This window comes from Myotis davidii, unplaced genomic scaffold, assembly GCF_000327345.1.
Source record: "Myotis davidii unplaced genomic scaffold, ASM32734v1 scaffold1, whole genome shotgun sequence".
Lineage (NCBI taxonomy): Eukaryota > Metazoa > Chordata > Mammalia > Chiroptera > Vespertilionidae > Myotis > Myotis davidii.
The window spans coordinates 6894033-6907058 of NW_006294681.1; the positions used below are offsets into that span (position 1 = coordinate 6894033).

The 13026-nt window shown below is 36.5% G+C and overlaps 1 protein-coding gene across 3 annotated transcripts in view; it reads left to right on the top strand.

Annotated features, from left to right (window-relative positions):
- The window catches only part of ATP6V1H (ATPase, H+ transporting, lysosomal 50/57kDa, V1 subunit H), a 78351-nt gene that overhangs the window by 58900 nt on the left and 6425 nt on the right, over positions 1-13026 (top strand). The gene's annotated exons all lie outside the window — the stretch shown is intronic.

A 13026-nucleotide genomic window follows, 5' to 3' on the forward strand; every position in this document is an offset into this window, starting at 1 on the left:
CAGGAGGAAAACCCACTGGGTTTTCCCATCTTTTTTCGCTTCAACCCGAGCCACATTTTCCTTTTCTATTTTATTTTTTCCATCACCATTTATCCCTCTATGTCCTTTTCCAACTCCACACCCCCCACCGTGCAATCCCCACACTGTTGTCCATGCCCATGAGTTCTCTCTCTTTTTTTCTTTTTTGCTCAATCCCTCCATTCTGCCTTCGAGTCCCTCCTGCCTTCTCCCCCGCAGCGTATGCCTGCTCTCTATGAGTCTGTCTCTATTTCCTTGGTAGTTCAGTTTGCTCATTAAATTTCACAAATGAGTGAGATCATGTGGTCCTTGTCTTTCTCTGACTGGCTTATTTCACTTAGCATAATGTTCTCCAGTTCCAGTTTGTTGAGTGTTGTTCCTTGCGCCAAAGCACATTTTTCAACATAAATGAATTATTTAGTAATTTTATCTCTCTTGGTTTATGTCTCCGTCATGAAATTAGTTTAAAGAATGTTGGCATTCAAGGCTGTTGCAGCCAATGAGCTTATATTTGCCAGGTGTTTTTCTAAAGTTTCTGTGAAAAACACTTATTTTTGTTGAAATTAGGGTTGCTGAAGTATAATTCTTATTTTAATTTCTCTTGGAGCATTTATTGTTGGGTTTAGCTTTTTAAAAAATGTATATTTCTTATATGAAAGAAAAGATAAGTATGAAATAGGATGTTGACCTTTTCCCTTTGCTAGTAGAGAAACATTTTTGAGAATTTGTTTTTTTATATGATCATATATTGAAGGTGAAACATTTAGAATTTGATTATTTCCCCCCCTGAATTTAGGAACTTGATTTAGTCTCATAGTATATTTTTTGATGTAAGTGTACAAAAGGAAAAGTAAATATCTTTATAGCCAGAAACTGGTTTATTCACTGTTTATCATTGACTAGCTAATAAGAGAATATCCTTACCTACTAATTATGTGCCAAGTTATCTTAACTTAATGTTTTGGTTATAATAGACCCCCTTTAATCAACAGGCTTGGTGTCAGTGTTTTCTTATACTTTCTTTAGAAAGGAATTTTCACATAAAGATTCGCATTCACATGTGACCTGTAGATTTTGTTGTGACATGTATAATTTTTTGGCTTTTTGTGCCAGAGAATGAAAATTGCTCAAGTAACAGCAATTTATTTAACCTTCAGTCAATAAGAGACCAAATAGAATGCCATTTGGAAGGTAAATCTTTTGGAACTTGATCTACAAATGTGAAAAGATTTTGAATAAAAAATCTTTATGCAGGTAACCAAGTTGTCCTTATTAAATCATGCTGGTAAAGACTGCCTTTTACTTACCTAACATAGAGGTTTTAATTACCTAAAATATGGTTCTAAGATGTTTCACACCAAATAAAAACATGAAAACACAGTTGACTTTGTGTCCTCTTAACATTTGTTTGTTTGGACCTAAATTAAAATTATTTAATTTTATGAGTGACAATATTTTAGTTGAAAATTGTTAAAATATAATCATGGACAAAAGCAAAATGAAAGTCTGCCTGAATGACAACAGCAGCGGCTTTCCATGGCAGTTTTGCTCGTTATCTGTAGTCATTAGTTTGCTCCTAAGCTGTGCTGAAAAGATTTCTGGCACATTCTTTTGCTTTTCTTTTACTTTTCTATCATAAATGATTTTTAGATACATGATATTGTATTATTTCTAAAGTATCTGTTTATTAGAATACATTATAATTTTAGATATAAAGTAAACATTTAGTTTTTACTACAAGGAATATTTTTGTTTTAAGTGTAAGTTTAGAATTACATTTGAAGCCTAAATTGGATAACTTTAAAATAGAACTAGCCTGTCTTTGAATGTTGATTTTGATTATTTTTTAAGGAGTTAGATATTATGTTTCTTGATAACATAGATTTATTTCTGGTTTACATATCGTGGAATATAATTATATATGATGTGGACATATTTTTTTACGAGTTTATGATTAATTGCAAAATTATTTCCATAAATTACAAGTCTCCATAGAGTAGCCAGTTTCTCCCGTTCTCCTTGACATCTGCATTTGCATGGAATAATGGATTACAGATAACCCTAACTGATTTGGTGGGGGAATAATGGGGATGAGCAGAATAGAGTTGCTAGGGGACAGCTGGCACACGCTGACACCTCTTCAGTCCAGGAGGCCTGGAGCAGGTCGTTCCTCCTCACAGCCCTCCTAAACGACATGCCAGTCTCTGATCTTCCCGTACCCACTGTGCATCCCTGGCATGCCCCTTGTTCTTTCGCAGTGCTGGATTTTTATATTCATAAGTTGGGCAGAATATATATACAATGACAACTTATTCTAGAGAACTTTTATATATACCCTCAGTGTAGCCTTTCTAATTTAACATCATAAAATGTCACCATTTTTCTCCTACAGAATGATTTTATGTGTAATCAGCTTGTAATTCAGAAGCAGCAATATGTGCATATGGACAGCTCAAGACTTCAGGAAAGAAACACTGAATTTTGTAGGTAGAGGATCTCATGTAGAACTTGCTATTTGTTTCTGGGTTCTTTTTCACCCTTATTTCAAGCAGAATAATAAGTGCTAAGAGTATTACCTTCTTTAGATATTTTATCTGTAGGTAAATAATGTAACAGAAGAACTCACCAAGCCAAGGGTATGCATGATACTGCTTTGCTCTCTGAGGTTATATCTGCTTAGGATATTTGAGTTACTCTGTTAGTACACAGTCATAAATACAGTGATTAAAATAGTTATTTATGAACTGAATTGAAGAAAAAAAACCCTAATGTAAATTTTAACCTTTTAGTGCTAAAATACTCCATAGGATTTTAAATAAACATATAAATCACTTCTAGATTTAACATTTTCCAGAATTAATTTGGAAAATTGAATTCTTTCTTTGAGTACCTGGAATTTCCCACTTTATTCTTATGACGTTTTTAGTGATGGAACCTTTGAAAATGTCTTTAAGGGCATATGTTTTAATTATTATTTTTTTTAAGATATATTTTTATTGATTTTAGAGAGGAAGGGAAAGGTAGAGAGATATAAAAACATTAATGATGAGAGAGAATCATTGATCTGCTGTCTCCTGCATGCCCTGTACTGGGAACCCAGCCTACAACCCAGGCATGTGCTCTTGACCAGAATCAAACCCAGGACTTTTCAGTCTGCAGGCCGACACTCTATCCCCAAAGCCAAACCAGCTATGGTGAAAGTACTTCCTTTTTTTTTTTTAAATCCTCACCTGAGGATATTTTTCCATTGATTTTTAGAGAGATTGGAAGAGAGGGAAACATCAATGTGAGAGAAACACATCAGTTGGCTGCCTCCTGCACAAGCCCCAACCAGGAGAGGAGCCTGCAACCAAGGTACATGCCCTTGACCAAAATCAAACCTTGGACCCTTTGGTCTGCAGTCCGATGCTCTATCCACTGAGCCAAACCAGCTAGGACTTGATTATTTAATTAAAAAAAATACAATATAATAAATTAAAAAGCTACTAAACGGTTACAAAAAACCTACCACTACCAACAAAAAAAAGCCACACACAAATATAACATGATTTAAAAAAATCTATTAAAACCAATTCCAAGTGAAAAGGAATTCTTAAAGCTGTTGTCTCACTATTAGTCAAGCATCTCCAGGTCTCCCAGTTTAAAGTTGCTTCTACTTTGCTAGTTAGAGATGTTTTGAGGTTGTACTACTTATTTTTCTGGACACTGTGTATCACTTGGTTACAATTGATTTGGAAATGCCAGCATAACAGAAACCTTAGATAAGCGGTTCTCAACCTGTGGGTTGCGACTTCTTTGGGGGTCAAATGACCCTTTCACAGGGGTCATCTAAGACCATTGGAAAACACATATATAATTACATATTGTTTTTGTAATTAATCACTATGCTTTGATTATGTTCACTTTGTAACAATAAAATTGGGAGTCACCACAACATGAGGAACTGTATTAAAGGAATTTAATACAGCATTAGGAAGGTTGAGAACCACTGCCTTAGATTATGGTAGAGTACCAGCCTAAATAAACATTGGAGGAGGTAGATAATGAGCATTTCTATAGTAAAGAAAATAAAACCACTGACAGATAATAGAATCTTTGATAAATAAAATACCAAATTCAGATTTCAGACATTGGTGCATGTGACTAAGGTATAAGTATCTGTGGATCAAGTTCATGTTGTGGTTTTGTTTGATTAGGATCGGCTTCTTAGATGTACAGGTACCTGAATTGGGTTTTGCATAGTTGAAAATAGTTAAAATATAGTCATGGATAAAAGTCTTTCTGAATGGCAACAGCAGCAGCAGCTTTCCATGGCCATTTTGCTCCTTACCTGTAGCCATTGTTTTGCTTCTAAGCAAATTTGATATTGCTCTACCATGCTGTTCCCTGAGGCCTACTTGGGGGCCTAATGGGTGTACAGTTGCTGGTAGTCCTCCCCCATGTACGGTCAGAGTTCTTTCTGAGATCCTTGTCGGCTTAGCTTTGGTATTCAGATGGCATTGCTGTGCAGCTAGCCCGTCTTCTGTCTCGTCTCTGTTTTCATTGTCAGTGTTTATTGCTTACTGTCCCGGTTATTCTTTTTCTTCTTCACCCCAAGTTCTTGCCATTTCTATCTGATTTCAGCTACCACGCCTGAAGTTGGCTGAATTATTTAATTTTAAAAAATTCCTTTGTTCCTACCACACCCTGGCTTTTGTGCAGAAAAGCAGGCTGTATGTAGCTCTTGCCCAGCAATCAGACATTCCTTTCCTGCACTGGGAGCTAATGGATCGGCCCCAGTAGGTTGATTGCCTGGCTGTCCCTTCTTTTTGCTTCATTTAATCACGGCCTACTGCTCCTGGATCTTTGTCGATGGAAAGAGGTGCCTTTCCACCTCCATTTCCTGGCTTTAGTTAGAGTGATGATTCTGTTGCCACTGACAAGGAAAGTGACATTTCATCGATGTTAAGAAAATGACTTCTAAGGAAAACTTTGCCTGACTCCTAAGACTTAAGCATCTTCCTCATTTGTTTTTTAAGGAGTAGACAGAATATAATTTATAAGTATTTTGATAAGGTAAATAAAGCTTTCTTCATAGCCTTTAAATTTTATAGATTAACACTATTTGCTTATTTTATTTTGGTGTCTTGGCTTTTTAAGTGATGTGGGTGATTTCTCTATCAGTTAATCACTTTGCTTGTTATGCCCATTTAATGGTGAAGTCAAGAAAATGATTCCTATATCTTAAATATAGTAGTTTAAAACATTTAAATATCTATTTAAAAGTTTTTTTTTTTATAAGCAATGATATATGACCTGGCAATTTTAAGATCTTTTTTTCCTTCCCCAAGTACCTTTATTTGGAATTACTTGTTTTACTACTTATCATCACATCTTTTTATCATTTGTAGTCTCTTTGAAGTAATGTTTCTCATACCTCTCATTTTTTTAATGCTTTAGAATTTCTAGTATACAGAAGTTTATGTTGGGCGATAGCAGAATATGTTAGTTGTTTGGGCCTCTCTGTTTTTTAAAATAATATACTGAAGTTCCTCTTGGTAGCATGGTAAAATAGTATCTACTCAGAATTTGGTAGCATGGTTTACTTTAACCTTGTTGATTTACTATCTCTATAGAAAAAAAATTTAAGTACCTTGGATTTAAATTATTAAATATATACTTTTAAAAAGTTGGAGCTATAAGAATAGTCTTTTTATTTTATTTTATTGATTTCAGAGAGGAAGGTAGAGAAACATCAATGATGAGAATCATTGAGTGGCTGCCTCCTGCACACCCCCTTGTGGGGATTGAGCCTGCAACCCGGGCATGTGTTCTTGACCAGAATTGAACCCAGGACTCTTCAGTCCGCAGGCCAAGGCTCTATCCACTGAGCCAAACAGGCTAGGGCTAAGATTAGCCTTTTTATGTTTGACAAATAACAAACCATTTAGTATCCTGAAACTTTAGAACAGGAAATTGAGCCTCCAATTTGGAGAAAATTTCTAGTAGAAATTATTTTGTCTTAAAATCATGTTAAATTAGAGAAAATAGAAATTATAGGTAAATAAACAGATTGATTATTATATATAAAAGAAAATGTAAAGGTTTGTCTACAGAATAAAATATTAACTGTTACTGAAAGTGTTGTCATTTGTGGAAAAATAGGTAATTTTTGTTGCTTTTTTTTTTAACTTGAATTATCTTTGGCATAGTTTTGAGTATAAGTTGTGGTCTAAAATGTTTAAAATAGTTTTGTTTTAATCTACGTTTTGCTAATTAAAAGTTTTACCTTGTTTTCCCTCCACTGACAGTTTCTTGTTAGTGATGAGTGCTTTTTAGACCAAGTTGTTCATATATTTTGCTTTTAGATACATCATCAACATTTAATTTGAAACATAGATCTCTTTTCAAAGGACCATATAAAAGCAAATCATCTCATTCTACCTGTTTATTTGTTTTGTTTTTTACTCTCCTGTTTATTTACTAAAACTAGTCTTGGTTGATTAGTCTCTCAGTGGGATAAATAATATTATCATCTGTTCATAATTTAGTTTGACCTTGCTGGCTGTTTTCTTGCTGCTCAAGATTTTCTATGTTGTTTGCCATTAAACTTTATTTTGTTAGTTTTGGACTGATATCTCAGCCTTTCTACTCATATTCATGGATATGAATTAGAAAAAACAGGCCACAAATAATAGATGAGCTGTCAGGTAGAAATTATGTTAGGACTACTGGATACTGAGGAACTTTCAGAATTATAATATTTGAAAAAAAATCAGAGTTCTACTGCCATCTGTTTGGATTTATTTAAGTTTATAGTAAGCTGTTACCTAGCATATTTTAAATGCCATGTTATTGACAGAGACACATATACTTTCATTAAAACCAGTGTACCGTATTTGCCGGCGTATAAGACGACTGGGCGTATAAGACGACCCCCTAACATTTCCACTCAAAATACAGAGTTTGTTATATACTTGCCGTATAAGACTACCCCCTCTTCCGCACACCTTCCACACACCAAATAAAAGGTAAAACAATATCAGATTTGATTTTAACATTTTAATTTATATTCAAATGCTTATGACATGCAGGAAAACTGTCACAAGGCTGTATGTAATCAAACATATACATAAAACAGTGCAAGTTTATTACCGGTAAACATACCGGTAATTCACTAAAGAAAACACACTCTATAGACTGGTACCGTAGATGCTTCTCAGGAACACAGGCAAGCAGCCCACAACCTAGAGGGACTGTCAATGATAGAAGTAAGATAACAAATAGAGGGGAGTCTGGTCCCCCCTTGCATCAGCATCTCCCTGGGACCTCACTAGTGCGCAAGTGCGAGCTTTTCAACATTCTAACAGGCACCATGATATCGCAAAATCGCGAATCTTCAATGCATATGTAAAGAAATATACGGTAACCCGAATTTACCACACTCGCAAAATCGCACACAGCCAACCATACACCCAGTATGGTATCGCGATTCGCGATTTTGCGCTATCATACTGGGGGTATGGTCGGCTGTGTGCGATTTTGAAAGTGTGGTAAAATCGCATAACAGCAAAATCGCATAACAGCCGAGCATACACCCAGCAGTGCTGCTGATGCCTGAACGGTATGTGGAATGAAGTGGGCGGGCATCGGGAGGCCACTATGGCACGGGGCAAGCACTATGGGCAGTCTATCTGAAGTGTACCTGGCGTATAAGACGACCCCCCACTTGGAGGCATATTTTTCAGGGCCAAAAAATCGTCTTATACGCCGGCAAATACGGTATATCTAGTATAGTATAGATAATACATTTATTCAAGAGAGGAAATGATTGGTAGGATAGTTTCAGCTAACAATATAACAGCTTTAACTGCTGGTACCTTTGTTTCTCTTGGTGTTTCAGTACATTTCCCCATAGGAGAAAAATGTATCCTTTCTCAGGTTCTAACTTCCCTGTAGGACTCTTCAACTACTTTTCATTTGACAGTTATCAAGCTCCTAGAATATGCCAGGCACTGAGCTAAAAACTGGAGAAAGATAAATTAGACACCCTCTCCTCCCTCATTTAAGAGTCTTATATTCTAAGTATAATTCTAGAAAAAGGAGCCAATCATAAGCCTTAAATATGGGCTTTGCTTACACACTATCTTTGTAATTAATCTTGTATATTATCAGTTGACCAGTTGCTATGACATGCACTGACCACCAGGGGACAGATAGGTTAGCTTGCTGCTGGGGTCTGGCTGATTGGAACTGAGCAAGATGGGCTGGACACACGGTGGAGCCCTCCTGCAGTCTCTCCCTGGCTGGCCAATCTCCCACATCCCTCCCTGGCCCCGATCGTGCACCGGCGGTATCCCTTGGCCTGGCCTGTGCCCTCTCGCAATCCGGGACCCTTTGGGGAATGTTGGAGAGCCGGTTTCGGCCTGATCCCACAGTCCAGGCTGACGGACCCCACTGGTCACAAATTCGTGCACCTGGCCTCTAGTATAAAATAAACTCTATTTTTAAATGTCCTTATAACAACACAGGCATTTCTCCCACATTGCACTTGTGTAACTAGATTTGTATGTAATGCAGTCATTTAGGGGTCATACTCTGCCTTGTAGATTGCTTTGGGTTGTAACTACTTGCTGATCAGGAACCAGCATTTAAAAGAAAAGGAGGGACTTTTGGTTTCCAGTTCTGCATAGAAGGAGCTTGGAAGTCACTATTCCATTGTAACAAGTAAAAAGCTGAACAGACTGAAAAATCAACAACTCTTCTTGGATCCATAAGAGAGGGAAGACACAAGGTAAACCACTGTCCTATGAAATTCGACAGTCGGACAGGTGAATATAGGGAGTCAAGGTTTATTGGAGCAGAGACTCACAAGCAGAAACTAATGTGGGAACTAGTGCCTGGGTAGGAAAACCTGAACTGTAATTTACAAAATTCAGGAGGCTTAGTGTGGACAAATCTGAGACTTAAAAACTCCAAGGGGACCAAGTTATAGGGGGTCTCCATCATAGAGTGAGATTTAGCTCCAGAAGCCAAACCAGGTCCTCACAATAAATATTGGAGAAAAATCTCTTCCGCTTCTGGCAGGGGGTAGGGAAAAGGAACCATTTTGAAATATACCAGGGCACTTCGTTGTTCTTAACAAGGTACTTATTTTTAGTGAAATAAATGACAACAATGTCACTCTCAGACCACAGTGAAATTAAACTAGAAATAAATACAGAAAGGTAACTGGAAAATCCCAAAACATGTGGGGATTAAAGAATACCCTTTTAAGTAGCACATGGGTCAAAGAAGAAATTTCAAGAAAAAATATTTTAATTAAATGAAAATGAAAGCTCAACTTTTCATTTTGTGGGGTAGGGTGAAAGCAGTGCTTAGAGGGAAATTTATAGAATTGAATGCATATATTAGTAAAGAAGAAAGCCTGAAAATCAATAATCTAAATTTTCAGTGTCGAAAATGAGAAAAAGAAGAGCAAATTATATTCACGTAAGCAAAAGAAAATAAGAAATCAAAGTGAAAATGGGAAATCAATGGTGAACATCAATGAAACCAAAAGTTGGTTCTTTGAAAAAGTCAATAATATAAGCCTCAAGCCAGGCTAACTAAGGGAAAAAAAGAAGACACAAGTTCCTAATACCAATCATGAAATGGGGGACATCACTACTAATCCCATGGAGATGGCAAGGATAGGAAAGAAATACTATGACTAACTATGCCTATGAATATGATATCATAGATGAAATGGACTGATTCCTTGAAAGAAAATATCTGCCTGTTCATATTGTCTATATCTTGCTGTATGAGTTTTGGCAGGTTGTGAATATGACAAATTGATCCTAAACTTTATATGGAGAGGTAAAAGTCATAGATCTTTGACAAAGGCAATTTTATTGCAAAGGCAATACAGTGGAACAAAGATAGTTTCCTCAGTAAATGGTGCTAGAAAAACTGGACAGCCACATGCAAAAATGAATCAGACACAGACTTCACATTATTCACAAAAAATAACTCCAAATGGAATGTAGATCTAAATGTAAAATGCAAAACTATAAAACTCATAGTAGGTAATATAGGAAAAAACCTGGATGACCTTGGTTATGGTATGTCTTCTTAGATAGATACGCCAAAGGTTTGATTCATGAAAGAAATAATTGTGAAGTTTAAAAATGTCTGTTCCGTGAACTGTTTGGTGGTTTCTTACAAAACTAAGCATACCCTTACCGTATGACCCAGCATTTGTGTGCCTTGGTATATGCCCACAGGAGTTGAAAACCTACATCCACACAAAACCTGCACAAAGCTATTTATACCAGCTTTATTCATATTGCCAAACTTGGAAACTACCAAGTTACCCTTCAGTAGTTGAATGGATAAACAAACTGTGGTACATCCAGACAACGGAATGTTATTCCTTGCTACAATGAAATGAGCTATCAAGACATGAAAAGGCATGGAGGAACCATAAATGTATACTACTAAGTGAAAGAAGCCAATCTCGAAAGGCTACCTACTATATGATTCCAACTGTCTGACATCTGGAAAAGGCAAAACTATGGAGACAAAAAAAACCCCAACAATTTGGAAGGGGTGTTGGGGGAGGGATGAACAGGTGGAGCACAGAGGATTTTTAGGCCAGTGAAAATACTCTGTATAATATTATAATGATGGATGGATGTCATTTTACATTTGTCCAATTCCATAGACTGAACACCACCAAGAGTGAACCCTAGTAACTCCAAATGGACCGCCGACCTAAATGTAAAATGCAAAACTAAATGGGTTTGACGATTATGATGTGTCAGTGTAGGTTCATCTTTGATAACGAATGTACCACTGTAGTGGGGCATGTTGATAAATAGGGGAGGCTATGCATGTGTGGGGGCTGCTATATATATAGGAAACCTCTGTACTCTTCTCTCAATTTTGTGAACCTAAACTGCTCTAAAAAATAAGGTCTTCAAATATAAAAGACAAATAAAAGGAAAGGGGCATTTGCTGCCTACCCTGATGCTTTGAGTGGCCCATCACTTCACATATCATAACTGTATGTTAGAAAATGATAACGTGTGAGACACTGCTACTTTATCATTAAGCTGGTAGTGACAGGTATGGGATGATTTTTGAACATAGCAAGAGATAAAGAAACTCTGGTTTTGGCTGTTTGATATTTAGATTTTATAGCTATTTTAAAAAGATTTGATTAGTGGAATTCCTATAGGAGAAATAACTTTGTTATTACAAATTTTGCCTAAATTGCTTTTATAGACGTCTCAGTAGACACTGATGCAATTGTTTCTAAAATGTACACCCCTCCCTCTCCCACTTTAGGGCCAGAACTCACATAAATAGACTATATTTTTAGAATCACTGACTTCTTTGTTTTTGTTTTTTTGTTTCCATGATCGCTCTTGAGGAGCACTGCTAATCTGTTCATCTTTGAATGTAGCTATTGTTAGAAAATGAAGCGGCAGTCCTGCAGCTGTTAAGGACAGATTTTTCAAATGAATATACGTAGGGTTTTAGGATATTTATTCTCTGCATTTTCAGCCCTAAGGCATAGGTAGGATAATGCCTTACTTTGCTTTTCATGGTGCGGGGAGGGGATTGCTAGCTCAGTGACTCTTCGGAGACAGTAATTTTTACAAAAGGTGCCACCATGGGAAAGGGTCTCCCTGTGGGGATGTCCAGGTCTTCAGCTCTTACAGGATCTCTCCCCAGTGACAGAAAGGAGGTGCCATTTAAATGTACACTTGAGCTCCTATGAAAGCTCTGTCAGCATGCTTTAGAGTAAGTGATATTGGAGAGAATGATGTTGCAAGGAGAAAGAATACTGGGGTGCAGAAATTGAAGAGGTTTGTTTATTTAAATCATAGGCTATTAATGAAGGTGACCATTTGTTTTTTTTTTATATTGATTTTTTTACAGAGAGGAAGGGAGAGAGAGATAGAGAGTTAGAAACATCGATGAGAGAGAAACATCGATCAGCTGCCTCCTGCACATCTCCCACTGGGGATGTGCCCGCAACCAAGGTACATGCCCTTGACCGGAATCGAACCTGGGACCTCTCAGTCCGCAGGCCGATGCTCTATCCACTGAGCCAAACCGGTTTCGGCCCATTTGTTTTTTAAAAAAGAAGTGAAGTGGCTAGTGATTATGAAAATATATTTGAGAAAATGAATTAAGGACTCACATTGTGATGTTGTTAAGCTCTTTTCTCTTATATCAGGACAACAATGTATCTTCAGCCAGTGAGAGATAGAACGTACTATGAAGAAGTATTACATAGTGATTAAAACTCTGAGTTTTAGAATTAGACAGATTTGAGTACAAATATCCTCCCTGCCACTAACTAGATGTCCCAACATTGCAACATGTCATTTGTCATTAAACTCCAGTTCCTTATCTATAAAATGGGGCTCCTCTGTACCTGTTATGCGTATTCTTGTGAAGAGCAATTGAGAACATGTGTATCAAGCAGTTAGTGCTGCAGCGCTTAGTCAATAGCAGGCACTAAGAAATAGTGCATGTTGTGACGTTGATCACTGCTTTCCCAGGCTGAGATTTTAAAGTGTCGAGGAGACGATGTGACTACATGTACTTACTTTTGGAATTTAAATGTTTCTGTAAATTAGATGCAGATGAGAGAGCACTGTGATTTTTTACATGATTCAGTCATTACGTAGGAAAATCAGTTCATAAAACAAAATTTGATTTGTTTGTATATAATATTCAAAATCATAACAGTTGGAAGGATAACTCAGTCTGTAACTACAGTGAGTTTGCATTAAAGAAAATGGGACTGTATAAAATAGTTGTTCTATTTTTGCTCTTTACCAAATAGAAATCTGTATTGTAAACTACAGTAAAGTCCATATTTTCTAAGATGAATTGTTTTTATACATTCAGAGGAATATTTCATTAATGATTAATATTACACCTACTTGTTTTCCAAAACAAGATAAGTAAAGGTTAAGAGAGCGATAGTTATGACTCAGTTGTACTTTTTTTTTTTTTTTTTTTTTT